The sequence below is a fragment of the Vulpes vulpes genome, chromosome 13 (genome assembly GCF_048418805.1).
Source record: "Vulpes vulpes isolate BD-2025 chromosome 13, VulVul3, whole genome shotgun sequence".
NCBI lineage: Eukaryota > Metazoa > Chordata > Mammalia > Carnivora > Canidae > Vulpes > Vulpes vulpes.
Window position 1 is genome coordinate 107,273,823 of NC_132792.1, and position 27,170 is coordinate 107,300,992.

Sequence of the window (27,170 nt, forward strand, 5' to 3'; positions counted from 1 at the left end):
AGAGAACCAGCAAGCTCTCTGGTGTCTCCTAAGTAGACTATTCCCAACATTACGGCCTCACTTTCATGACTCATCTAAACATAATTACCTCCTAATGGCCCCATCTCCAAATACGATACCATCACAATTGGGAGTTAGAGCTTTAACATATGAATAGGGTTCATAATACAGTCCATAGAATGTTTGTGTATGTGTATACACTGATGAATGTATACAAAAATATATATATATATATATATATATGTTAGTATACATAATATGTATCCCTTAGCTATGTCTGCTGAAAGGGCCAAGGAACAGTGATCCCCAGTGGCAATAAGCCAGCATGCAGCACACAGATCGTAGTTTCTAAATACCATTCTCCAATAAAAGAAACCAGGACTCCTGAGAGAAATGGCTAATTAGACAGATGACACAAAAGAAAATGAGAGATGAGCCTGGATCCAGAAAGCAAGGAAGTGCTCAAAAATCAAAAGAATAAAGGCATATGAAAGGGACAAAGAAGTGAACCCAAAAGAGCTTCCAATGGCCAAAGCTACAACAATTTGAGCAACAAAACAAATAGTGTAATCCATTATAACCTGAAGTATAAAATAAGTACAAATGAGTCCAAACTGATATAAATAAATGATTGAATAAATAAACAAATAGAAGAAAAGAGAAAAATCTTCCTTCAGAAAAATTCCAAGTAAATATTTCTCCCTCCGGGAGGTAGACCTTAGCATCCACTCCACTTGAGTGTGAGCTAGACTTAGTAACTCACATCCAAGGAATAGGATATGGAAAAGGAAAATCCTGCTCTATAGTGGAGAAATATGGTGAGCAGTACGTTAATCAATCAACCAAGTTTAACACTGCCAATGATTATCATGTTGCTATCATATGATGTGATAAGGAGGGAACTTTACCACCACAGTATTCTTCCCAAACGCTATGATACTGTACTGGGGAATCATGGGGAAATGAACATTGTACAAAATACCTAACCAGTCTTCAAACTGGTCAGGTATAATCATGAAAGAAAAAAGACTGAGCAACTGTCACAGACATGAGGAAACTAAGAAGACATAGTGACTAAATGCAGTGTGATACCCTGGAACATATCCTGGTATAACAAAAACAAAAGCATACGTATAAAAACAGATGAAATCTTGGGCAGCCCAGGTGGCTCAGTGGTTTAGCACCTGCCTTCAGCAGGGCCTGATCCTGGAGACCCCAAATCAAGTCCCACGTTGGGCTCCCTGCATGGAACCTGCTTCTCCCTCTGCCTGTGTCTCTGCCTCTCTCTCTCTCTCTGTTCCTCATGAATAAATAAATATTTAAAAAAAAAAACAAACCAGATGAAATCGTAGTAGTCTAGAGTTTAATTAATAGTAATTAATGTGTTGTTAGTTTTGACAAATATATCATGCTGTTGTAAAATGTTAACTTTAGGAGAAGCTTGGTGAAGGGTTTGGGGAAGGTCTCTGTAATATGTTTGCAACTTTCCTGGAAATCTAAAATTATCCCAAAATAAAAATTTTGTTTTTCAAAAACAGGAAAGTATAAAGGTAGAGTACTATGCAAATGAATCAGAGAAAGCATAATTTTTTAAAATAATACTGTGATTTTACAGTGTACTAATCAAAATCCACTTAGTGTGATCTAACAGTAGTTGTACTACTTTAGCAATAAAATGGGATTAAAAACAGAATTTAGTTGCACTGAATCCCAGTGACACTTACCAAAATGCCCTCCACAAGCATAGTAATGGCAGGTGTTTTGGGTTTTATTTGCTTATTTCTTTCCTTGTAAAATGATGCACAGGTTTGTTATCAGGTAGTTGAAGGTGTTCCGTGTGGTATTCTCAATTTTCCATGTGAAGCAAGAGGTTAGATGATCTACTTAAGTGTGATAGAGGTGGTGAGGAAGGTACAGGGCTGTATGAGGGTGGAAATGAAGGTCTGAAGAGTAAAAGAGGCTTGAAAATACTGCTATGAAGAGCTTAAGAGTGGTAAAGAAAGCTGACCAGGAAAACCCAAAAGATGTTTGGTGGCACTGCATGTTCAACTGATTTTAGAAATATAAAATTCAGCTTAGGATTGTTTTTACTTTACTATAGGGTTAAAGCTATATGAATTAAGTAAAAAATGTACTTTGAATTTTGATTTTGGATCTTTTTCCAGGCTAGTGATATACCCTACAATCTTCCCTCATGATACTGGGCAAGGGCAGCAAGCTACAGCTCCCAGTCAACCATGCAATCAGGAGGATAATAACTGATACACTTAACAATCATTTTGTGTCCATACAACTATTCTGTTTTTGACTTTCAGTACAGTAATCAATAAATTACATGAGATATTCAAGACTTTATTATAGAATAGGATCTGTGTTAGATAATTTGGCCCTACTCTAGGCTACTGTAATATTCTAGGCTAAGCTGTGGTAAGGTGTATTAAATGCATTTTTGACTTATGATAGTTTCAACTTATGATGGGTTTATCAAGACATAACCCCATCATTAGTTGAGGAAGATCTGTATTGAGTTTATACTGCCTTTTTTGAAAAGTAAAGTCTCTTAGGACGTCGAAGTGGTCATATATAGCAGGAAAACATACACAAGTATAGAATTTTATAATCCAGGACCATTACAAGGCAGTGTAGTACAATGATTTCATATCTCTAGCTCTGCCACTTACTAGTTGTATGAACTTCGGTAAATTATTTAACCTTGCAAAGCTTTGGTTTCCCCAGTCTTTCCTAAGAAAACATGGAGTGGTTGTCAAACTTAAGAAAGAAAGCATTCTCACCTGTTATTACTATATGTAGAGCATTTGGATAAAATCAGAGAGAAAGGAAAACTGGAAATCTTATTCCACTCTTAAAAATTCTTGACTGCTTTTTGTTAGCACTTCATATCCTAAAAGGAGATGAAGGCAACCAGTAGAGTTGTCATGTTCAGCCTAGTTCATGACAGATGAAAAATCTGTCGTAATTAAATGCATAAACAAAATTTAAGATAAGGCAGAGAAAGAAGTATGATTTTCTGATCTGAGACCCAAAAAGGTAAGAGTCCAAAGAGCTAGGAAACTACCAAAAGTATAATTCTGATTGTATGAGCATAATTGAAGAATTAAGGAAAGATTTTTTTTTAATTGTGGTACAGAAATAGGAAGATAACAGTTCAGGATAGGTATAAGATAATTTCAAAGGACGGTCTATCAAATACACTAAGTTCTAATAAATAAGTTTAAAATTTTAAAATATGCCATACATGACTAAAGTAGCTTGTCTAATTTTTTTTGAAGGATTAAGGGCAAACCAAGGGTAGGTTTACTGTTTAGAACCTGTGTTATATTAACACATGGCAAAGAGAATGAAACACTACCTATTTCTTCCTTCCAACATAAATTATCTTTGGTCTAGATAGAGTGGAACAACCATTGGTACAAGAAAACTGAAGCAGAAGATAGGTGGATTTTATTTAAAATATACATATATACCCATGTATGTATAGATAGATAGATAGATAGATAACCTCAATTCTTCTAGCTTAATTTATTCACATCTCAGGGCAGTAAAGGTTCATGTAGACTGCTAAACATTTATTGATTGAGGATTTGTGGAAAACTGTGGAGAGGTACCAGGAAGCTAAAGATGAATAAATTGCATTTAATTTTTTTAAAAAAATAGAATTTGAGGTGCCTGAGTGGCTTAGTTGGTTAAGCATCTGACTTTTGGTTTCAGTTCAGATCACAATCACGGGGTCATGAGATCAAACTCTGTGACCAACTCCATGCTCAGGGCAGACAGAGTCTGCTTAAGATTTTCTCTCTGACCCCACCACCTGTGCACATGTTCTGTCTCTCTAATAAATAAATAAATCTTTAAAAATAAAAAGGAATTCATCATATTATATGCCAATGAGCTAGACATTAATTCTGGAAATGATTATTATGATTATAAGAGGACTTATGGTCTAAGAAAGCAGAATGAACATGTGATTACCACTGTTTCCTACAGAATACTACTAATATGTCACAAAAAGATATTTGGAAAACCCAAATGTATACCCTTCTTTTACCCATTTCAAATATATTTGTATCTTATTACTCAAGTCAAAAACTGTATTTTTACTTATTTCCTTCCTTCACCCTCCATATCCAGTTCATTATTGACTATTTATAAAAGTATCCTTTATGTCATCTTCCTTCCATATTCATTGCTTCCATCTAATTCAAACCACTGCCATCCACCTAGATGATTGCAGATGCTTACTAATCTATGTTCTTATTTCTTCGTCAGAGTAACATGATTTTAAATCATGTGCCAGAATCATGTTTGTCCTCTGCTTAAGACCCTCTGATGGCTTCAAATCATACCTAAACACAAATCTCCGCTCTACCCCAATTTACAAGACCCTACCTGCTGTGGTCCATGAATACCTCTTTGACACTGTGAAGTGCTGTCACTCTTCTCAGGATATTTCAGCCACCATGGCCTTTCAGCTTCTCAAATATGCTAAGCTTATTTCATTCCAGTCTGTTTGTGCTTGCCGTTTGTTTTGCATGGGATGGTCTATTCCTGCATTCTTATATGACGAACTTCTTACTCAAAACAATCAACTATTACTTCTCATTCTTCATATTGGCAAAAGGTAAAGAGTGATAACACCCATTCTTAAAGGGCTGCAGGGAAAATAATAAAATGCAGTATCTAGTGAAATATAAACTATTTTGTAGAGCAAGCTGATTCTACAGTTAAAATTTAAAATATAGAGCTGAATCAAGGTAAAAACGCAACAGAAAGCTCCCAGGTGATTCTAATACTGTCTAGTTTGGGGACCAAACAGACAAGATCCCTTCTATGCTCAGGTTGTGCATGTTGTATTAATTAATTTACAAGTCTTTTTTTTTTAAAGATTTTATTTATTTATTCATGAGAGACAGAGAGAGAGAGAGAGAGAGAGAGAGAGGCAGAGACACAGGCAGAGGGAGAAGCAGGCTCCATGCAGGGAGCCCGAAGAGGGACTCGATCCCGGGACTCCAGGATCACACCCCGGGCCAAAGGCAGGCGCTAAACCACTGAGCCACCCAGGGATCCCCTTAATTTATAAGTCTTACATGTCCTACTATAATGTAACTGAAGTTTGGGGAACATTTTATTATAATATCATTATTGCTATCTTTAGCAAATAGTTTTTGCATATTCTTATGGTCACTGGAGGTTCAAAGTAGTACCAAAATCACCATTGCTTTCCAGAGCTGGTATGTACCAAAGGTAGCTGAAGAATACTATCCAAAATCAATCTTCTCTGAACTATGGTTTCTGATCCCTTCTATGTTTACAGAACCTTTGAGCAATGTAAGAGGAGCTTCCATCTCTAAATGAATGAGCTAATAGCCATAATATACTGTCGTGTTTTTCATGCCCAAGTGGTTATTATGTCCTTAGTAACTCTCTGTTCCTACCTCTCACTTTTCTCCAAGAAGCAATCCAGCATGACACCTAAGAAACACACTTACTACACGGAAGCCTTTTTGCAAAACAGCACAATTCAACAGAAACCAATTTTAAATTGCAGAATTTAAAAACTATGGTTCATTTGGTGACTATACAGTAATGTCAATAGCAACAAATGCTATATGAGAAAAACATGCAAAGGACTATCTTTGTGTAAATTATATAGAACTATTAACAGTGAGGAACATGATTGATTTCCTTTCAGCTACTCACACTGGGGTAATTAAAGGCTTTCATTTTATCCTTATGCTCTGGGACTTTTCATTCTTTGAAGGTTCTGGGTCAAATAGGTCCCAGAGCATGGCCCTTACAAACTGTAAGAAATCCACAGTTTTATACCTCAAAGCTGGCTGCTTTAATTATGGGTCCTTTTAAGTGTTTTTCTTTGAATCCCTCTAACATGTTGTATTTTCTTTTTTCCCAGCTTTCTATTACATTCTCATTTACTTCAGGGATGATCATTTTTATGAATAGGACCTATTGGCAAGGAAAAAAAAAGATCTCAAAATTGCTATTGATTTTTCCTAAGCTGCCTGTTCTCAATGGCTGTGAACCAGTTCTAAGACCCCTGTGGTAGAGAATGGTGTGTGTGTGTGTGTGTGTGTGTGTGTGTGTGTGTGTGTATGGTCATATTGAGTATATGAAAACATGAAAGACCTTATAGCATGCTGGTGTCCTGAGGATTTTTATAGAGGTTCATTGATTCTAAGTTTCATGTTACCAACTTGGTTCCATATATATAGTCAAAGCCCTAAAGAGAGACTCTTTTCTCTTTTTGGCCCAAGACGACAAGGAAGTTTCTTGATAGCCTCTTTTTATTTATTTATTTTTTTAGGTTTTTATTTAAATTCCAGTTACTCAATTAACAGTGTAATAGTAGTTTAAGGTGTACAATATAGTGATTCAAGACTTCCATACAATAAGACTCAGTGCTTACCACAACAAGTGCACTCCTTAATCCCCATCACCAATCCTCCCAACTGCCTCCCCTCTGGTAACTATCAGTTTGTTGTCTATAGTTAAGAGTCTATTTCTTGGTTTGCCTCTATCCTTTTTCCCCCTTTGCTCATTAGCTTTGTTTCTTAAATTCCACATATGAATGAAATTATATGGTATTTGTCTTTGACTTATTTCACTTAGCATAATACTGTAGTTCTATCCATATCATTGCAAATGACAAGATTTCATTCTTTTTGATGGCTTAGTGATATCCCATTTTGTGTGTGTGTATCTCACATCATTTTTATCCTTCATCTATAGTTAGACAGTGGAGCCATTTCCATTATTTGGCTATTTTAGATAATGCTGCTATAATTTATTTTTCCTTTAGAGAAAGAGAGAACACCCACATAGGGTGGGGAAAAGGGCAGAGGGAGAGAATCTTAAGCAGACTCCCTGCTAAGCATGAAGCCGAATGTGGGGCTTTACCTCACAATCTCAAGACCATGAGCTGAGCCAAGATCAAGAGTCAGATGCCTAACTGAGCCACCCAGGCACCCCAATAATGCTGCAATAAATATAAACATCAGGATGCATGCATCCCTTTGAATTAGTATTTTTGTATTCTTAGGGTAAACACCTAGTAGCACAATTGCTGGATTGTAGGGTAGTTCTATTTTTAACTTTTTAAGGAAACTCCATACTGTTTTCCAGAGTGGTTGTACCAGTTTGCATTCCCACCAACAGTGCAAGAAGATTCCCCTTTCTCCTTCCTTCCTAACACCTGTGTTTCTTGTGTTGTTGATTTTAGCCATTCTGACAGCTGTGAGATGATACCTCATTGTAGTTTTGATTTGCGTTTCCCTGATGATCAGTGATGTTGAGCTTCTTTGCATGTGTCTGTTAGCCATCTGTAGGTCTTTGAGAAAATGTCTGTCTATTCATGTCTTCTGCCCATTCTTTAATTAGATTATTTGGCTGAGTTTTATAAGTTCTTTATATATTTTAGATACTAACCCTTTATCAATTATGTTGTTTATAAATATATATCCTCCCATTTTGTAGGTTGTCTTTTAGTTTTGTTGATTGTTTCCTTCAATGTGCAAGAGCTTTTTATTTTTTATTTTTTTGATATAGTCCCAATAATTTATTTTTGCGTTTATTTCTCTTGCCTCAGGAGATGTATGTAGAAAGTAGTTGCTATGGCCAGTGTCAAAGAGATTGCTGCCTGTGTTCTTCTCTAGGACTTTTGTGGTTTCAGGTCTCACATTTAGTTTTTTAATTCATTTTGCATTTATTTTTGTGTTTGGTGTGAGAAAGTGGTCCAGTTGCATTCTTTTGCATGTTGCTGTCCCGTCTTCCCAACCCCATTTGTTGAAGAGACTATCTTTTTTCCATTGAATATTCTTTCCTGCTTTGTTGAAGGTTAGTTGACCCACATAATTGTGGGTTCATTTCTGGGTTTCCTGTTCTGTTCTGTTGATCTATGTGTCTATTTTTGTGCCAGGATTATACTATTTTGATCACTGCTGCTTTGTAATATAGCTTGAAGTCCAGAATTGTGATGCCTTCAGCTTTGTTTTTCTTTTTCAAGATTGTTTTGGCTATTCGGGGTCTTTTGTGTTCCATACAAATTTTAGAATTGTTTATTCTAGCTCTGTTAAAAATGCTGTTGATATTTTGATAGGGGTTGTATTAAGTATGTAGATTGCTTTGGGTAGTATTAACACATTAACATTTGTTCTTCCAATCCTTGAGCATGGAATATCTTTCTATTTCTCTGTGTCATCTTCAATTTCTTTCATCAGTGTTTTATATAGTTTTGTGAATACAGGACTTTCACCTCTTTGCTGCAGTTTATTCATAGATATCTTACGGGTTTGGGCACAATTATAAGTAGGATTATTTTCTTAATTTCTCTTTCTGGTGCTTTGTTATTAGTGTATAGAAATGCAACACATTTTTGTACTTTCATTTTGTATCCTACAACTTTACTGAATTTATCAGTTCTAGCATTTTTTTTTTTTTTTGGTGGAGTCTAGGATTTTCTATATCAGAGTATCATATCATCTGCAAATAGTGAAAGTTTCACTTCTTCCTTGCCAGTCTGGGTGCCCTTTATTTCTTTTTGTTGTCTGATTGCTGTGGCTGGGACTTCTAGTACTACATTAAATAACAGTGGAGAGAGTGGATATCCCTGTCTTATTCCTGATTATAGAGGAAAACCTCTGTTTTTCCCTATTGACTGTGGGTTTTTCATGTATGGCCTTTGTTATGTTAGGTATGTTCCCTCTAACCTACTTCATTGAGGGTTTTTATCATGAATGGATGTGGTACTTTATCAATTTTTTTTTCATCTACTGAAATGATTATATAGTTTTTAACCTTTCTTTTATTAATGTGGTATCACATTGATTGGTTCATGAATATTGAACCACCCTTGCAATTGATGGCCTCTTGCTAGTTGTTTTACTCAGCAATCAGATCCCAAAACACATGACTGTGAATGCCAGAAAATAGATTATTTTTGTGATATTTGTTGATTACATGAGGTTATTACATCTCTTAGATGGGCATGAGGAGAAAAGTGAATTGGAATTATAACTCCTTATAAATTCTCATGAGTTTATTTGAAGGTTAGACTTTTCTTCAATAAATGGGAAAAAGCATTCCCTTAATGTATATGATACTGTCTGAGTTGAAGAACTTTGGATGATATTTTTAAAGTTTATCACAGGGTAGCCTCCGTGGTGCAGTGGTTTAGCGCCACCTGCAGCCCAGGGTGTGATCCTGGAGACCCTGCATGGAGCCTGCTTCTCCCTCTGCCTGTATCTCTGCCTCTCTCTCTCTGTCTCTCATGAATAAATAAATAAAATCTTTTTTAAAAAAATAAAGTTTATCACAAAACTTGTTGAGAATAAAGGAACAAAAAAGCTCTTTTTGATACATGCTATTATCAATTTTAAGAGCCAGAAGACTTCCAACTTTATACCCTTACTGAAATTTAGGAGCTTCCTTTATTTACTGAAGGTTCATAGTAACTTCATTTGAAATAGCCCAAACCTGGAAACCACACAAATAATCTTCAGTGAGTGAATGGATAAATAAACTGTGGTAAATCCATATAATGGAATACCATTCAGAAATTAAAAGGAATGAACTATTGATACATGATACAGCTTAGATGATTCTCAAAGACATTGTGCTAAAAGAAACCAGCCCCCCCCCAAAAAAAAAGAATGCTGTTGGATTCCATTTACATAGCATTCAGAAAAAGACAGCAATAGATTAGTTTACTAATTCAGAGTTGTGTTTTAATTCCACAAATGCCTCCTAAATTAATATCATTTCTTCAGTAGATGTATGTTAGGCCTCTTCTCTATGTACATCCCCATGGAAGGCAATTCTGTGGATTCAGAAAGGAGCAGGGCATGATATCTGCTCTTAGGAAGCTGATTGTGTAGTGGAAAATATTCATACTTTATTCATACCTATATTTCTTAGTTTATATTAAACTAACATTTTCTTTTTTTTAAGATTTTATTTATTTATTTATGCATGAGAGAGAGAGAGAGAGGCAGAGACACAGGCAGAGGGAGAATCAGGCTCCATGCAGGGTGCCTGATGTGGGACTCGATCCTGGGTCTTCAGGATCATACCCTGGGTCGAAGGCAGCACTAAACCACTGAGCCACCCGGGCTGCCCTGAACTAACATTTTCATCTTCCCACCTATAAACCTTCTTTTATGTACTTTTAAAAAGTTTTAAAAAGGGCGGCCTGGGTGGCTCAGCAGTTTAGCGCCTGTCTTCATCCCAGGGCGTGACCCTGGAGACCCCGGATCGAGTCCCACGTCGGGCTCCCTGCGTGGAGCCTGCTTCTCCCTCTGCCTTTCTTTCTGTCTCCTCTCCGTGTATTCTCATGAATAAATAATAAAAATTTTTAAAAAGTTTAAAAAGTACTCCTTCTACATTAAAATATACATTAACTGACTTAAAGAACCATCTTCCTTATTGAAGACCATAGAGAAATTGTGAAGGCATTTCTGGAATCAGAGAAACAGAACCCAAATTTGTGGTTCGGTTACAGCTGCAGTGCCATGTCTTATTCATTACCATCCTCTTTTTCTTAACTCTTCTTCACTTGTTTATTCTTCTGGGAATAATTAAAATCAAAACATTATAATTAATGAAATTCCTGCAAAATTTCCTTTTATAAGGGAGCAAGTAAGATCTACTGACACCTTCAAATATAAAATGTACCTACACTAAAATGAAGTCTGCACTAATCTCTAATTACCAGGGGAGGATCACATGTTTGTATGAAGCACTGACTTCTCTCTAGAGTTTATATTTTAAAGTGCCTATCAGCATAGAAATAGACATAATGATCAATGGAACAGGATAGAGAACCCAGAAATAAACCCACACTTATTTGGTCAATTAATATACAACAAAGGAGCCAAGCATATACAATGGGTAGAAGACCATCTCTTCAATAAATGATGTTGGGAAAACTGAACAGCTACCTGCGAAAGAATCAAATAACACTCACTTACACCATTCACACCATACACAAAATAAACTCAAAGTAGATCAAAGATGTAAATGTGAGACCTGAAATCTAGAACTCCTAAAAGAAAACAGGCAGCAATCTCTTGGATATCAGCCTTAGCAAACATATTTATGGATATGTCTCCTCAGGCAAGGAAAGGGCAAAAATAAACTATTGAGACCACATCAAATTAAAAAGATTTTTTTAACTTTTTTTTTTAAGATTTTATTTATTTATTCATGAGAGATAGAGAGAGGCAGAGACACAGGCAGAGGGAGAAGCAGGCTCCATGCAGGGAGCCTGAGGTGGGACTTGATCCTAGGTCACCAGGATCACACCCCGGGCTGCAGGCGACGCTAAACCGCTGCGCCACCGGGGATGCCCCAAATTAAAAAGATTTTGCACAGCAAAAGAAACCATCAACAAAACAAAAAGGCAACCTACTGAATAAGAGAAGGTAATGGAAAATAATATATCCAATAAGGGAATAATAGGCAAAATATGAGAACATTATAACTCAACAACAAGAAAAACACAAATAATCTGATTAAAAGTAGGCAGAGGACCTGAATAAACATTTTCCAGAGAAGACATAGCAATGGCCAGTAAACATGTGAAAAGGTGACCGATATCACTAAGCATCAGGGAAATGCAAAACAAAACCATGTGAAATATCACCTCACACCTGTCAGGATGGCTAAAATCAAAAAGACAAGAAATAACAAGTGTTAGCAAGAATGTAGAGAAAAGGGAACCCTCATGCGCTGTTGGAGGTAATGTAAATTGGTACAGCCACTGTGGAAAAGAGTATGGAGGTTTCTCAGAAAATTTTTTTTCCCCTCAGGAAATTAAAATTAAAAATAGAACTACCATATGTAAGTCCACTACTGGGTATTTACTGTCAAGGAAGAATAATGTTTTCTGCCTTTCAGTGGCCTAGTTGGGCTAAGAATCAAATTGACATGAAACAGATGAACAGGAAAATCAAATATAATATTGTATATATAGGGACTCCACACAGTCATGGAAATCCCAAAGGCAGTGAGGCAGCATGATGCTTTTATGAGCTAAAGAGAGGGTGGGATTGAGGAAACAAAGGGGGGAAAAGACCAATGAGCAGGAAGGTGAAAGATACTTAGAAAGCAAGGGTTGCCTTATTATGCAGATGTGTTTCTTAGATAAAGAGGGCTCTCTGTTAATAACTCTCTTCCTGGTACAGGCAGGGGAAGGTAAAGAGATTCACCTGAATCTTCTGGGTTTTGATCATTTTTTAACTGAAAATAATCTTGTTGCCAAAGTGGCCCATCTTGGGGCAGCCTGCCCTTGGCCCCTACATTATCCAAAGAAAGCCAAAACATGATTCAAAAAGATACATACTCCTATGTTTGTTGCAGTGTTATTTACAATAGCCAAGATATGGAAGCCAAGATGAATGAAGAAGATGTGATTGATATATATAGAGAGAAAGAGAGATACTGATACACACAATGGAATATTACTCAGCTATAAAAAATAATGAAATTGTCATTTGTGGGAACATGTATGGACCTAGAAGGCATTATGCTAAATGAAATAAGTCAGAGAAAGACAAATACCATATGATCTCTCTTATACATGGACTCTAAACAACAGAACAAATGATCAAGCAAATAAAGAACAGAAATGTTCATGCTCCAAAAAAAAAACAAACAAACAAACCAGAAACCTATTCATCAATACAGAGGACAGGTTGGTAGTTATCAGAGGGAAAAGTGAAATAAGTGAAGGGGATTAAGAGATACAAACTTCCAGATATAAAATGAATAAGTGATGGTGGCTATCAGTACAGTATAGGGAAGGAATATTATAATAATGTTTTAAGATGATTGAATGTACTTACAACGGTGAGCATTGAGCAATGTATAATATTGTCAAATCACTATATTAGATACCTGAAACTAATATATGTCAACTATACTTCAATAATAAATATACTTCAATAATAAATATAAAAAAATTAAATATCAAGTACCTGTCAGGCATTACTGCCTGGAGGTCCTGTAAAGGTCTCAAATCCAAACATCTCCTCTATCAGTACCTTGTTCATATTCCCTATTTTCCCAACAATTTATCTGTATCAGTACCTCTTCTCCTGCATCTTCAGGTTCTTTCTCTACATACTTAAAGATCCTTCTCCTTAAAACCAACAACAAGAAGCACCTGGGTGGCTCAGTCTGTTAAGCATCTGACTTGATTTTTGGCTTAGGTCATGATTTCAGGGTCCCGAGATCAAGCCCCACATTGGGCTCCATGCTGAGCGCAGTGCCTGCTTGAGATTCTTTCTCTCCCTTTCCCCCTGCCCTTCCTTACTCTATGCATGCTCTCTCTCTCTCTCTCTCTCCCTCTCTCTAAACAAACAAAAACCAAAAAACTCCTCTTTGCCTTGCATAGACTCATTGCCCTTTCTTTTCTTTTTCCCAAACTTCAGAGCTTCCACTCCCCTGTCTTCCATTTGTTCCTCATAAACTGTGTCACTCAACTAAAACCATACTACCTATGGTCACAAGTATCCTCCTAACTCCTAAATCTTTCTCTTTCTTTTCATTATTCATCTTACCTGACTTCTCAAATTACACATCTAACTTTTATAATACCTCTTTCATTTCCTTGTTTTGTTGACAATATTCTTTCTTTCTCTGCTTATTTTCTGTTGGAGATTCTCTTCCTGTTGGTTTTTCCTTCCCCTTCCTCAAAGTATTTTACTGCTTACTTTGCTTCTGCCTACTGTTTAAATATTTAAAATTCCATTCTTTTCTCTCTTCTCAATAGACTTCTCTCTATGGGAAATTTAACTCATTCATATTGGTTTAGATCATATCTCTATTCTCATTACCCTAAAATCTTTGTCTCAGGTCTCAGCATTTCCCTCAAGTCCAAACCTGTCCTTATAACTTCATGATAATATTATCTGGCCCAAATGATGTACAGGTTCCTCAATTCAGGGTTTTCAGATCCATTCCAGTTATTTCCCCGAAGCTTGTGCCAATGACCTACTCTTTTTCTATAATTTGCAGAAATTATGCCATCTATCTATTCAGCTAGTCTATAATAACTTACTGACAACCTACCATGTATTACATATTGCTCTGTCTTTTAAATGTTGCCTCAATGTGATAAAAATAATGATAATAATAGAAGCTAACATTTTGGTAGTATTTATGTACTGGACACTTTTACATATCTTACATGTCAATTCATTTATTTCTCACACCAGCCCTATGAGTTACATATTATTATTAACCTCACTTTAGAAGTGAAGAAATGAGGCACAGAGAGGTTAAGTGACTTGTTTAAGAAATCATATCAAGGAAGCACCTGAGTGGCTCAGTGGTTGAGCTTTTGCCTTTGGCTCAGGGCATGATCTCGGGATCCTGGGATCAAGTCCCGCATCGGGCTCCCCACAGGGAGCCTGCTTCTCCCTCTGCCTATGTCTTTGCCTCTCTGTCTGTGTCTCTCATGAATAAATAAATAAAATCTTTTTAAAAATCATATCGATGAGGACTTATAAATAGCTATACAGAGCCCAGTTCTATCTGACACTGAAGCTAATATTCTAAACTACTACATTACCCTAACTATCCCACAGGTTTAGACTCCTTTCTTTCTTATGTCATGCACATCTAAGTTATGTCCTTTCTGCCTCCAAAGTATCTATTGTCTTCCAGAGACCATTATTCTACCCAGCATACTTAAGTGGTTTGGGATAACTCCTGTAAGTAAATTTTTCACTAGGATGCCCACATCTTTTGGAGCCAGAAACCATGCCAGTGCCCTTTGCATAGTATATGCTAGCAAATTATTGTTCCTTTTTACTGAACTTCCTTACCTCATCTCCTTCAAAATCTTCCATTCCCTTCTTATAAGCTTCCTGTTGCAATTATCAGTTCCCGATAATTTTTGCATATTTTGCATATACTGTCATCATAACACCTACCATATTATGTATTCATTGTTGGGCTGGCTATCTCTTCTGGTTTACCTATAAATATCCAAAGACAGTCACTTATTCGTCTGTGTACTCTTATAACCAAACACAGAATTGAAACATGGTAGGCTCTCAAAATCATCTTTATGTGATATGGAAATAAAACTTGTACTCATGATTTTGGAGTGGGAAAATAGATCTAACAGCATATGAAATATTTTCATTTTTGAAATTTAACTCTTTAAAGACTTTTTTAGAATATTTTGTTTACTAACAGATCCATCTCTGGAGAATATAAAAATCTAGTTGGGGCACTTAAGAAAATTATTTTTAAGAGTTCTAAGCAGAAAGATTACATGCCATATAGCTTTACATTCATTGGTAGCCACGTATGCACAGAAATGGTAACTAGAAACTCTCACAAGAAACCATGAATCCTTTCCAAGTAGCAGGTGGAAAATAAATACTAGCTCATTGTACCTCCTTTTGCTACTTGAATTACTTAGCACATCAGTGGATCCATAATATTCCATTTACAGACCAAGCAGACCATTTTTGCTAGATTGATTCATTGAGATGAACAGCTAAGACAAGTTAAAATCCATCATCATATCCCTGCATTAATTTCAAAATGAATTTATTTGGTGTTAAATGGACATTTGTTTTTATTGTCTCAAAGATTGGGCTTTTCCTCCAGTAAAGCAGAATAATGTATCTATATGGTGTTCTAACTTGAACAGTACATAAAGATTAGTAAATAAGACCCCATTAAAAATACTTATAATGTAAGTAACATGAGTCCCAGTAGCATTTCTAATGTCCATTAATGCTTATTCTGAGGATCAGAGCTCATTTTACTGAGCCATTTAGTCAAACCGTGTGATTATTTAGAAAGTTAATTCATGCATACTAAAATCTAGCTTAAGTAATGCAGAGGGTAGGAGGTAAAACTCTATGGAGACAGTAGTCCTTTTTGTTATTTAATGATCAGCCATAATTAACTTGCAAATTTGAAATAATTAGAACAAATTAAAGGTATTTAACTTTGCCTCCCTAAAGAAAAATTCAAATTGCACCAAATGCAGCTTTAAATTATTCAAATCTCAGAGGTCTGGGCTAGATTTTTTTTTTTTTATAATGCCTTTTCTATGATGAGAATACCAATCTGCTTTTTGTCAGAAGGCATCCTATCAAGTAATTGTTCTTTGTGTTTAATAAATGACAGCTATTCTTCTTTGTAAAAGTATTCCAGTCTCCTAAGACTACATCAGCATTTCCGTGGCATTTTAATTCAATAAAACAAAAGGTTAATGTTTTTCTACTTTTTAAGGAATGCAAATACAAGTGGTATTCAGTTGGTCCTGAGTGACATTTAATATTTGCCATTCAAACCCAGACAGACTATCGCGATATGAGATTTGGGCAAAATAGCAAGAACAGTTCAGGGAGTTTGGGATTATTAGAATTTTATTGAACTTGAAAAACTGAAAATGTTTTTCATTTCCCCTTCCTAAGTCAGGGCTACTCAGTTTCCCATCTATTATGTTATAATATTAAAATATGGATAAAATGTTAATAACTCAAGAGTGACACAATGCAGCAGTTCTAAATGCCACGAGTTTAACCTCTTTTCTGCTACTGTCTTGAATTCGATCATTTTACCATCACTTCAACAGCTCCAAAAGATGCTAAATAAGAATAACAGAAAAACTATTCTTAATAATTTCATCATATCAGTGAATAATGTCCTATGTCAGTTAGTCGTAGCCCCCAATGAATTTTGTACACATTTCGGGATCCCTGGGTGGCGCAGCAGTTTGACACCCGCCTTTGGCCCAGGGCACGATCCTGGAGACCCGGGATCGAATCCCATGTTGGGCTCCCGGTGCATGGAGCCTGCTTCTCCCTCTGCCTGTGTCTCTGCCTCTCTCTCTCTCTCTCTCTCTCTCTCTCTCTGTGACTATCATAAATAAGTAAAAATTTTAAAAAAAAGAATTTTGTACACATTTCATCTGAACTATATGAAGTGATAAGAAATACCAATCATCTGACAATTAGGCTTTTACTTTATGATGCCTCACATATTTAATAAGTGGTAGAAAGTACATGGTCAGTGAATCTTTCTTCTTTTAATAGGTCTCTGTAGTTTTGTGAATAGCATATAGTTATTAATTTTGATACATCTCAGTATATCTAAAAGTTTTTTGGTAAAATTTTCTCTGCTGTTTTATTTCAACATTATTTTTTTATCAACTTTATTGAAATATACTTTACAGGGCAGCCCTGGTGGCGCAGTGGTTTAGCACCGCCTGCAGCCCCGGGGTGTGATCCTGGAGACCCGGGATCGAGTGCCCCGTCAGGCTTCCTGCATGGAGCCTGCTTCTCCCTCTGCCTGTGTCTCTGCCTCTCTCTTCGCTCTCTCTGAATAAATAAATAAATAAATCTTAAAAAAAAAACCAGAAATATAATTTACATTTAGTAAAATGCACACATCAAGTTTGGTGTATTTTAACAAGTAGATATACTTGTATAACTAACATCCCAACTAATATAGAAGTATACATCGCCCAGAAAGTACTTCGTGCCACTTTGTAGTAAGTCCCCAGACAAACTCCTGACCCAGGCAACCAGTAATCTGATTTCTGTCACTTAAGACAGTTTTGCATGTTCTAAATCTTCATATAAATGAAATCATACTGAATGCGTGTATTTGACATCTTTTGCTCACCATATGTTTTATGTATTTTTGCATGTTGCTGCATATTACATTTGTTCATTATTCTTTTATTCCTAAGTAGTAGTTCGTTGTATAAATATACCACAACTTGTTTATCAATTCATTTGTTGATGGACATTTAGATGATTTCCAGATTTGAGAGGGAGGGGAAAATTGAGCTGCTATAAACATTTGTGCAGAAGTCTCTTAATAGGTATGTTTTCTTTCTCGTAAGTAAATATCTAGAATTACTATGTCATATTGAGGTGAGTGTTGTTGTTGGGGGGGGGGGGTTGGGGGGGCGGAACACGCACACACACAAGTGGACAAAAAGGACAAAGGGAAAGCGAAAGAGAGACCTCAAACAGGCTCTATGCTGAGCATGGAAACTGACTTGGGGCTCCAAACAGGGCTTGTCTCAGGGCTCAATCTCATGACCCTGAGATTACGACCTGAGCCCAAATCAAGCACCAGCTGCTTAGCTGACTGAGTCACCCAGCCACTCCTTATTTAGTTTTAACTATACCTGATACTGCGGAATTCTTTTCCAAAGTAATCTAACTTTACAGTCCCACCAGAAACATATCACAGTTTTATTTGCTCCTCATTATTGCCGAGGCTTGGTAGAGTCAAACTTTTACACTTTAACTATTTTAGTGGGTGTGAAATGGTATCTCATAATGATTTTTGTATACTGATAACTAATGACAATGTGCATCTTTTAATGTTGCTTATTGGCCATTCATTCAAAAGTATCTGTTCACATCTTTTGACCATTTTTAATTGGGTTAACAACCCAAGTATTGAATATACAATTATTTTGTATATTTGTATACATATGCTTTCTCAATATATATATTGTGATTATTTTCTCCCAGTTTATGACTTGCCTTTTTATTTCCTTAATAGTGTTTTTGAAGAACAGAACCTTTTATTGATGAAGGTTAAAAAGGTATTCTCTTGTGTTTTCTTATGGGAGTTGTAAAGTTTTAACTTTTATATTTAAGTATTGATTTATTTCAAATTACTGTCATGTGTAGTGTGATGTAGGGCTCATGGCTCATTTTTTTTTAGACCAATACCCAGTTTTTCTAGCACCATTTGTAAAGAAAAAAAACTTTTTTTTTCTCATTGAATTATCTGATGCCTTTTCTTAAGTCAGTTTACACACATACACACACACATTGTCTATCATCCCATTGATAAGAATGTCCATTCTCATGGCAATGTCACACAGTCCATAGTTAGCTTTATAGTAAATTAATAAATCTTGAAATCAGATAGTATATGTCTTCAACTTTGCATTTATTGTTAAAAACCCTTTTGGCTACTCTAGGTTCTTTCGTTTACATTTTAGATTCATTTTACCGATTTTTATTAAGGAAGTAGAATTATGGGGGAGAACTGCATCCTAAAAACATTGAATTTTCTAACCCATGAATATGGGGTATCTCTTCATTTATTTAGGTCTTTTTAAATTTAATTCAGTAATACTATATAGTTTTCAGTGTAACAGTCTTGCACACTTTTCATTGAAATTATTGGTGGTATGTAGAAAGAGTATTGATTTTTGAATATTCACCTTTATACTACAGTCCTGCTAAATGCACATATTCCACCAGGGTTTTTGTTTTGTTTTGTTTTGGTAGATTCCTTAGGATTTTCAAGTTCACAGTCACATTGTCTGAATAATAGTAGCTTTATGTATGCCTTCCCGGGCTCTATTTTCTTATTCTTACCATATTGCATAGGCTTGAACTTCCAATAAAATATTGAATGGAAGTGGTTAAAAAAGACATTCTTGCTTTCTAAAGGAAAAGACATTCAGTAATTCATCAATAAATATTATGTTAAATATAGATTTTTGGTAGATGCTCTTTATCAGATTGAAATAAGTTCCCCTTCCTAGTTTGCTGAAAGTTCTTATCAGAATTTTAGCAAGTGCTTTTTCTGCAATTATTGATATAATTATATGGTTTTGCTGCTTTATTCTTTTAATGTATTTACATGGATTTTTTAAAGACTTTATTTATTTATTCATGAGACATATAGAGAAAGAGGCAGAGACATAGGCAGGGGACAGGCTCCCTGTGAGGAGCCCGATGTGGGACCACCAGGATAATGCCCTGAGCGGAAGGCAGATGCTCAACCACTGAGCCACCCAGGCGTTCCAGCATGGATTTATTTTTGTATATTAAGCCAGCATTGCATTTTGGAAAAAACTCATTTGGCCATGATACATCATGGCCATGATACACTTTTTTATATATGGCTGGATTTTATTTGCTAATATTTTATTGATGATTCTTATGTCTGTGTTCCTGAGGGATACTAGTTTATAATATTCCTTTATTTTAATAACTTAATCAGCTTTTGGTATCACACAGTAACATAAAATGTGCTGAGTATTACCTCCTATTTACCAAAAGCTTGCGTAAGATTAGTAATATTTCTTCACTAAATATGATCAAATTTACAAGTGAAGCTATCTAGTCAGTTTTCTTTGTGGGAATGTTTGATTTTGAATTCCATTTCTTTAATAAATATAGGGCTATTCATATTTTCTGTTTCTTCTTGAGTCAGTTTTAACAAGTTACATTTTTCAAGAAATGTGTGCATTTGGGGCAGAAATCATGAATAGACATTTTTCCAAAGAAGATATCCATATAGCTAACATACACATGAAAAGCTCTTCAACATCACTCATCATCACTCATCATCAGGGAAATACAAATCAAAACCATGATGAGATACCACTTCACATCTGTCAGAATGACTAAAATTAACAGTATGGATATTCCTTAAAAAGTTAAAAAATAGAATACCTTACAACCCAGAAATTGCACTACCAATATCCTTTGGGTATTTGCCCAAAGGATACAAAAATACCGATTCAAAGGGGTACATTTCACCCTGATGTTTATAGCTGCATTATCAACAATAGCCAAACTATGGAAAGAGTCCAAGTGTCCATCGACTGACTAATGGATAAAGAAGATGTAGTGTGTGTGTGTGTGTGTGTGTACAATACAATTCAGCCATTGAAAAGAATGCAGTCTTGCCATTTGCAACAACATGGGTGGAGCTAAAGTGTATTATGCGAAGCACAACAAATCAGTCAGAGAAAGATAAATACCATATGACTTCACTCATATGTGAACTATAGGAAACAAAACAGATAAACATATAAGAAGGAGGGAAGAAGAGAGAGAGAAGGAAGCAAACCATAAGAGACTTTTAATGATAAAGAACGAACTGAGGGTTGATGAAGGGAGGTGGGTGGGAGTGGGCTAAATGGGTAATGGCCATTAAGGAGGGTACTTGTTATGATGAGCACTAGATGTTATATGCAAGTGATGAATCACTAAATTCTGCTCCTGAAACCAATATTACACTATATCTAAGGAAGTAGAATTTAAATAAAAATTTTGAGGGGAAAAAAAGAACTGTATGCATCTTAATCCCATTTCAATTTTGAATATAGTGGCATAAAGTTGCTCATGATTATCCTTAATATTCTTTTACTACCTGTAGAGTCTATAGTGATATCCCTTCTCTGATCTCTAATATTCATAAATCTAGTTTTCTCTTTTTCATAGTTGTCTTGGTAGAAATTTATCAATTTTATTACTATTTACAAAGGGCCAACTTTTGGTTCTATTTGTCTATTTCACGAACTTCTACTCTATTGTTTCCTTTCTTCTGCTTACTTTATATCTAGTTTGCTCTTCTTTTTCTACCTTTATAAAATGGCTTATTTTATATCCTTGATTTTAAACTTTTCTAACCTAATGTAGGCATTTAAAAAAATTTATTAATCTATTCATGAGAGACACAGAGAGAGAGGCAGAGATATAGAGCGAGAAGCAAGCTCCCTGTGGGGAGCCCAATGTGGGACTCAATCCCAAGACCCCAGGATCATGACCTGAGCCAAAGGAAGATGCTCAGCCACTGAGCCACCCTGGTGTCCCCCTAATAAAGACATTTAAGTTATTTTCCCTCTAAGCACTGCTTCTGTATCCCTCAAATCTTGATAAGTTATATTTTCATTCTCAGTCATTTCAAAATATCTATTAATTTCATTTGTGATTTTCTTAACCTATGGATTATTTAGAACCATGTTACATAACTCAAATACTTGAGATTTTTCTAGATATCTTGGTTTTTATTTTTAATTTAACTCCATTGTGGTCAAATTACATTCTCTATAAGCTTTCATTGTCTTGAAATATATTGAAATTTATTTTATGGTTCAACATGTCTATCGTGGTCAATATTCCATGTGTACTTTTTAAAAATGTATATTCTAGGGGTGCCTACATGGCTCAGTTGGTTAAGCATCCAACTCTTGATATCAGCTCAAGTCTTGATCTCAGGGTCATGAGTTCAAGACCTGCATTGGGCTTGGAGCCTACTTTTAAAAAATATGCATTCTGCTGTGGAGTATAATATTCTATACATGTCAGTTCAAATTGATTAACAATGTTCAATGCTTCTTTAGCCTACTGAATTTTTATCTTTTTTCCCAATAATTGATAACAAGAGGATGTTAAAGTCTTCAAATATGATTGTGATTTTCTCTATTTTTTCCTTTAGTCTTATCAAATTTGCTATATGTATTTTGAAACTCTATTTTAGATATATATGTATTTAGGATAGTTATGTGTGTCTGATGATTTTCCACTTTAATCACAGTGGCATATTTCTCTATTTATGGTAGTACTTTTTTTCTTAACATCTATTCTATTTGATGTTATATAACCACTTCAGTTTTCCATGTGTACTATTTGCAAGGCACATATCCTTCCATCTAACCTTTTATGTCAATATACTTATTCTTTCATATTTAAATTGTGACTCTTGTAAACAACATACAGTTTACATTTTGCATTTTTCTCTCTTTAATCTGACAATTTCTTCCATTTGACATTGAGTGTTCAATTCATTTAAATTTAATTTAAGGACCCTGGGTGGCTCAGTTGGTTAAGCATTTGGCTCAGATCATGATCCCAGAGTCCTGGGATTGAGTCCTGCATTGGGCTCTATGCTCACCGGAGAATCTGCTTCTCCCTCTCCCTCTCCCCCTCCCCCCTGCCTATGTTTTCTCTCTCAAATAAAAAATTAAATCATTAAAAATAAATTGAATTTAATAATACTATCAGATTAAGATCTAACATTTTGCACTTTGTTTTTCCTTTCTATTAATTCTATCCATTCTTTGTTCCTCTGTTTCTTCTTTTCTGCTTTTTGAGGGGATTTGTGGGGAGAATAATAAAATTTTTCTCCATTTTCTTTTTTAATTCCTCTATTATTTCATTTGCTATCCATTTTTGCATTTTTGTTAGTGATTCCTATAGGGACTGCTGTATGTTTCCTTAACTTACTAAAGTCTACATGGTACTAATACTGTGACATTTTATGGAAAACATAAGAACTTATTATTGCATAACTTATTTACTTTCTTATTCTTTGTGATATTATTGTCATATACATTACAGCTTAGTGCATTATAAATCCCATAATACAGTGTTACATTTTTTGCTTTAAACATTTATATATCTTTTAATGACATTAAGAGAAATGTAAGAATATATATGCTTTTAGGAGCACTTGGGTAGCTCAGTCAGTTAAGCATTTTACTCTTGCTTTCAACTCAGGTCATGATCTTTTTGGTCATGGGATCCAGCTTGTCATTGGGCACTGCACTCAGTGTGGAGTCTGCTTTAGTTTCTCTCTCCCTTCCCATCTACCCTTCACTCCTGTTTATGCTCTCTCTGTCTCCCAAAAATACATAAAAATAAAATCTTTTTAAAAAAAAAGAATATATATAGGCACCTGGGTGGCTCAGCAGTTGAACATCTGCCTTTGGCCCAGAGCATGATCTCGGGATCCTGGGATCAAGTCCAACATCACACTCCCCTTCAAGAGCCTGCTTCTCCCTCTGCCTATGTCTCTGCCTCTCTCTGTCTCTCATGAATAAATAAATAAAATCTTTTTTAAGAAAAGAATATATAGACTTTTATATTTATTCATTTATGTACTATTTCTGATGCTTGTCATTTCTTTCCATCCATCCAGGTTTCTATCTAATGTCATTGTTCTCCAACTTGAAAAACATTTTAATATTTCTTATAGTGCAAGTCTAATGACAACAAATGTTCTGTTTTTGCTTATCTGAAAATGTTATTTCTCCTTCATTTTGTTTGTTTTTGAGTGGGGTGGGGAGGGACAGAGGGAGAGGTGAAAGAGAATCCCAAGCAGGCTCCATACTCAGCACAATGTTTTTTATTCTTTCTTTAAAAGAATACTGTTCTACTTCCTCTTGCCTTCCTTGTTCTGATAAGAAGTTACTGTCAATATCACTATTCTTTTTTATGTAATTGACATGTTTATCTGGTTGCTTTAAAGGTTGTCTTTATCTTTGGTATTCAACAGTTTGACTGTAATCTGTAGGTCAAGTTTGTCATCAAATTTGGGAAATATTCTGTATTATTTCTTTAACACATTTTTTCAAACAATTTTTTCATCTCACTCTCAGTCTCTTTTTCTGCAACGTTATATATGTTAGACAGCTTAATACTGTCTATAAGATTCCTAAGACTCTGATTATCTTTCTTTAACAATTTTCTTCTCTGTGTTCTTCAAATTGGATCATTTCTATTAATTCTTGGATCTTTTATCTCCTTTTTTTTCAATTTTTATTTTAATCACTGTGATTTTCAGCTCACCTGGTTTTTTTCTAGAATTTCTCTCTCTCTCTTTCTCTCCTGTAACTGTCCATCTGTTCACTCATTAAAACTATGCTTTCCTTTATGTCCACCAACATATAAATCTAATAGCTAATTTAAATGGAATTTTAATCTGCCCAAGTCCAACATCTGGGCCATCTTTTGGTTTATTTTCATTGATTGATTTTTTTTCCCCTTTAACTGTGGGGCACACTTTTTTTCTTTTTTGTGTTTGGCAATTTGTATTTTATCCTGGATATTATGGATGATGCAGTTAGAGATGTGGATTTTATTATTCTCTGATAATCACTTGCTAGTCACCTTGAACTTGGCTAGGCTTGGTTATTTATATGCTTTGTGAGGCAAATCTCTGGAAAGTCCAAGGTGTTTTCCAAGCTCTTCTACATTGGTAAGATTCAATCTCCAGATTCTTTCCTCCCTATGTATTTTGTCATAGCTAGTTTTTAGGATTTGTTAGAGGTTTATAATAAAAAATTTGTCTAGAATGTGAACCTTTTGGTTTCTCAGCTGAAGTCCGTGACATTAACAGTACCTTTTCATTCTTTGCCAGAACTTCGGATTTCTCCCAACATTATCCAATTCATAATAATTCCATATTTCTGTTCTGTTTTCAACCTTCTAGCATCCACTCTGTGGTAAGGTCTTGCAGTCAAAAAGAAAACAAGCAGTAGAGAAATCTACAAGCTAAAAGTTGATGCTTTGAAGATATAAATAAAATTTGCAAGCCTTTTCAAGATGATCAACCTATTATAGAAAGAGAAATTACAGCATCAGGAATGAAAAAAGATATCACCATAGATTCTAACAATATTTTTTAAAGTAATTAAGGAATATTATGAATGATTTCTTGTAAGCACATTTGATAACCTAAATGATACAAATTCCTTGAAATTGATAATATACCAAAATTGTTACCAAAAAAACCCCAGAAAATCTGAATAGTCTTATACCTGTTGAGGAATTTAATTTTTAATCAAGAAATCTCCTACAAATAAAACTAGACTTGTCGGATGCCTGGGTGGCTCAGCGGTTAAGCATCTGCCTTTGGCCCAGGGCGTGATCCTGGAGTCCCAGGATTGAGTCGCATGTCAGGCTTCCTGCATGGAGCCTGCTTCTCTCTCTGCCTGTGTCTCTGCCCTTCTCTCTCTGTGTCTCTCATGAATAAATAAATTAAATCTTAAAAAGAAAAAAAAACTAGACTTGTGAATTCTACTCAACCTCTAAAGAAGAAATAATATCAATCTTAACGCAGATTCTTTCAGACTTAGAGTAGGTTTTTCAGCCTTGGCACTATTGACATTTCAGATCACACAGTAATTTTTTGTCGAGGCCATTCTGTGCTTTGCAGGTTGTTTAATAACATCCCTGTCTTCTACACAATAGGTGCCAATAGCATCCCACCTCCACTTTGTGACAGTCAAAAACCTCTGCAGACATTGGTAAATAGCCTCTGTGTAGCAAAATTCTCACCTCTACCCCTCTTGAGAACTATTGGACTGGAGGAACAAAGAACTTTCCCAGCTCCTTTTGTGAGACCTAAGACAGCTAAAAGCATTAGAAGAAAAGAAAATGACAAGGTAATCTTCCTCATGAACATAAATGCAAAACAAAAAAAGTTTCTTAATAAAATATTAGCAAATTAAGTCCAGGAATATATGAAAAGGATAATCCAGTTTAACCAAATACAGTTTATCCCAGGAATGCAAAATTGGTTTAACATTTGAAAATCAATGGGATCTGCCATATTAACATAATAAAGAAAAAAATCCAGTGCCTCAAATAGATGCAGAAAAAGCATTTAACATAGCTCTTCCAATGTTCATACATTATAGGGAGAAAAAAATGGCCTGTCATTAAACTAGATATCTGATAGAGGGGATGGACAAAGATACATCTCTTTAGTGATGAGCACTTTGAGGAATAAGGGAAGAATATCCACACTTAGCACTTCTATTTACATTGTACTGGAGTTCCTAGTTAGTGTGATCAGGCCATAAAAAATACTGGAAAGAAATAAGTAAAACAGTCTTTATTCTCAAATAGCATGACTATCCACATAGAAATGTCCTAAAGAACCTACAGAAACAAGCTCTAGAATTAAGTGGATTTAACACAGTCACAGAATTTGAGTTCAAGATCAACATAAAAATCAATTTTATTTCTGTATAATGCAATTAGCTGTCATATAAGAATACATATAAAACAACAATTGAATATAAAATTAAAAGAAGCAATTACAGCAACATAAAAAGCCATTAAGTACCTAGGAATAACAAAAATATATACAAAATCTCTAAACTGATTGCTATAAAATACTAAGATAAATTCAAGAAAACTTAAATAAATGTACAGAATGATATACCATGTTCTTGAATTGGAACATTCAATATAGTTAAGATACAAATTTTTTCCAAATTAAAGATTAGATTCAATGTAATTTTAGTCAAAATACCAGCTACTGTTATAGAAATTGACAAACATTCTAAAATTTGTATGGAAATATGAAGGACCTAGAATAACAAAAACAGTCTGCTATTTTAGAAGACTAAATTGAAAGACTTGTGAACCTAATTTTAGGTATGTTAATTAAGGTTATATAATCAATACAGTTTCATATTCACATTAATAAGATAAACAGGTCAGTGGAACAGAATGGAGTCCAGAAATAGACCCACACAGTTATATGTTCAGTTGCTTTTTGACAAAGGTATCAAGCAAGTCTGTGTAGAAGGGAGTCTTCAAAAC

General features: G+C 35.1%; 1 protein-coding gene across 18 annotated transcripts in view; it reads left to right on the forward strand.

Moving 5' to 3' along the window:
- The window catches only part of KIAA1328 (KIAA1328 ortholog), a 348,897-nt gene that overhangs the window by 245,921 nt on the left and 75,806 nt on the right, over positions 1 to 27,170 (forward strand). The gene's annotated exons all lie outside the window — the stretch shown is intronic.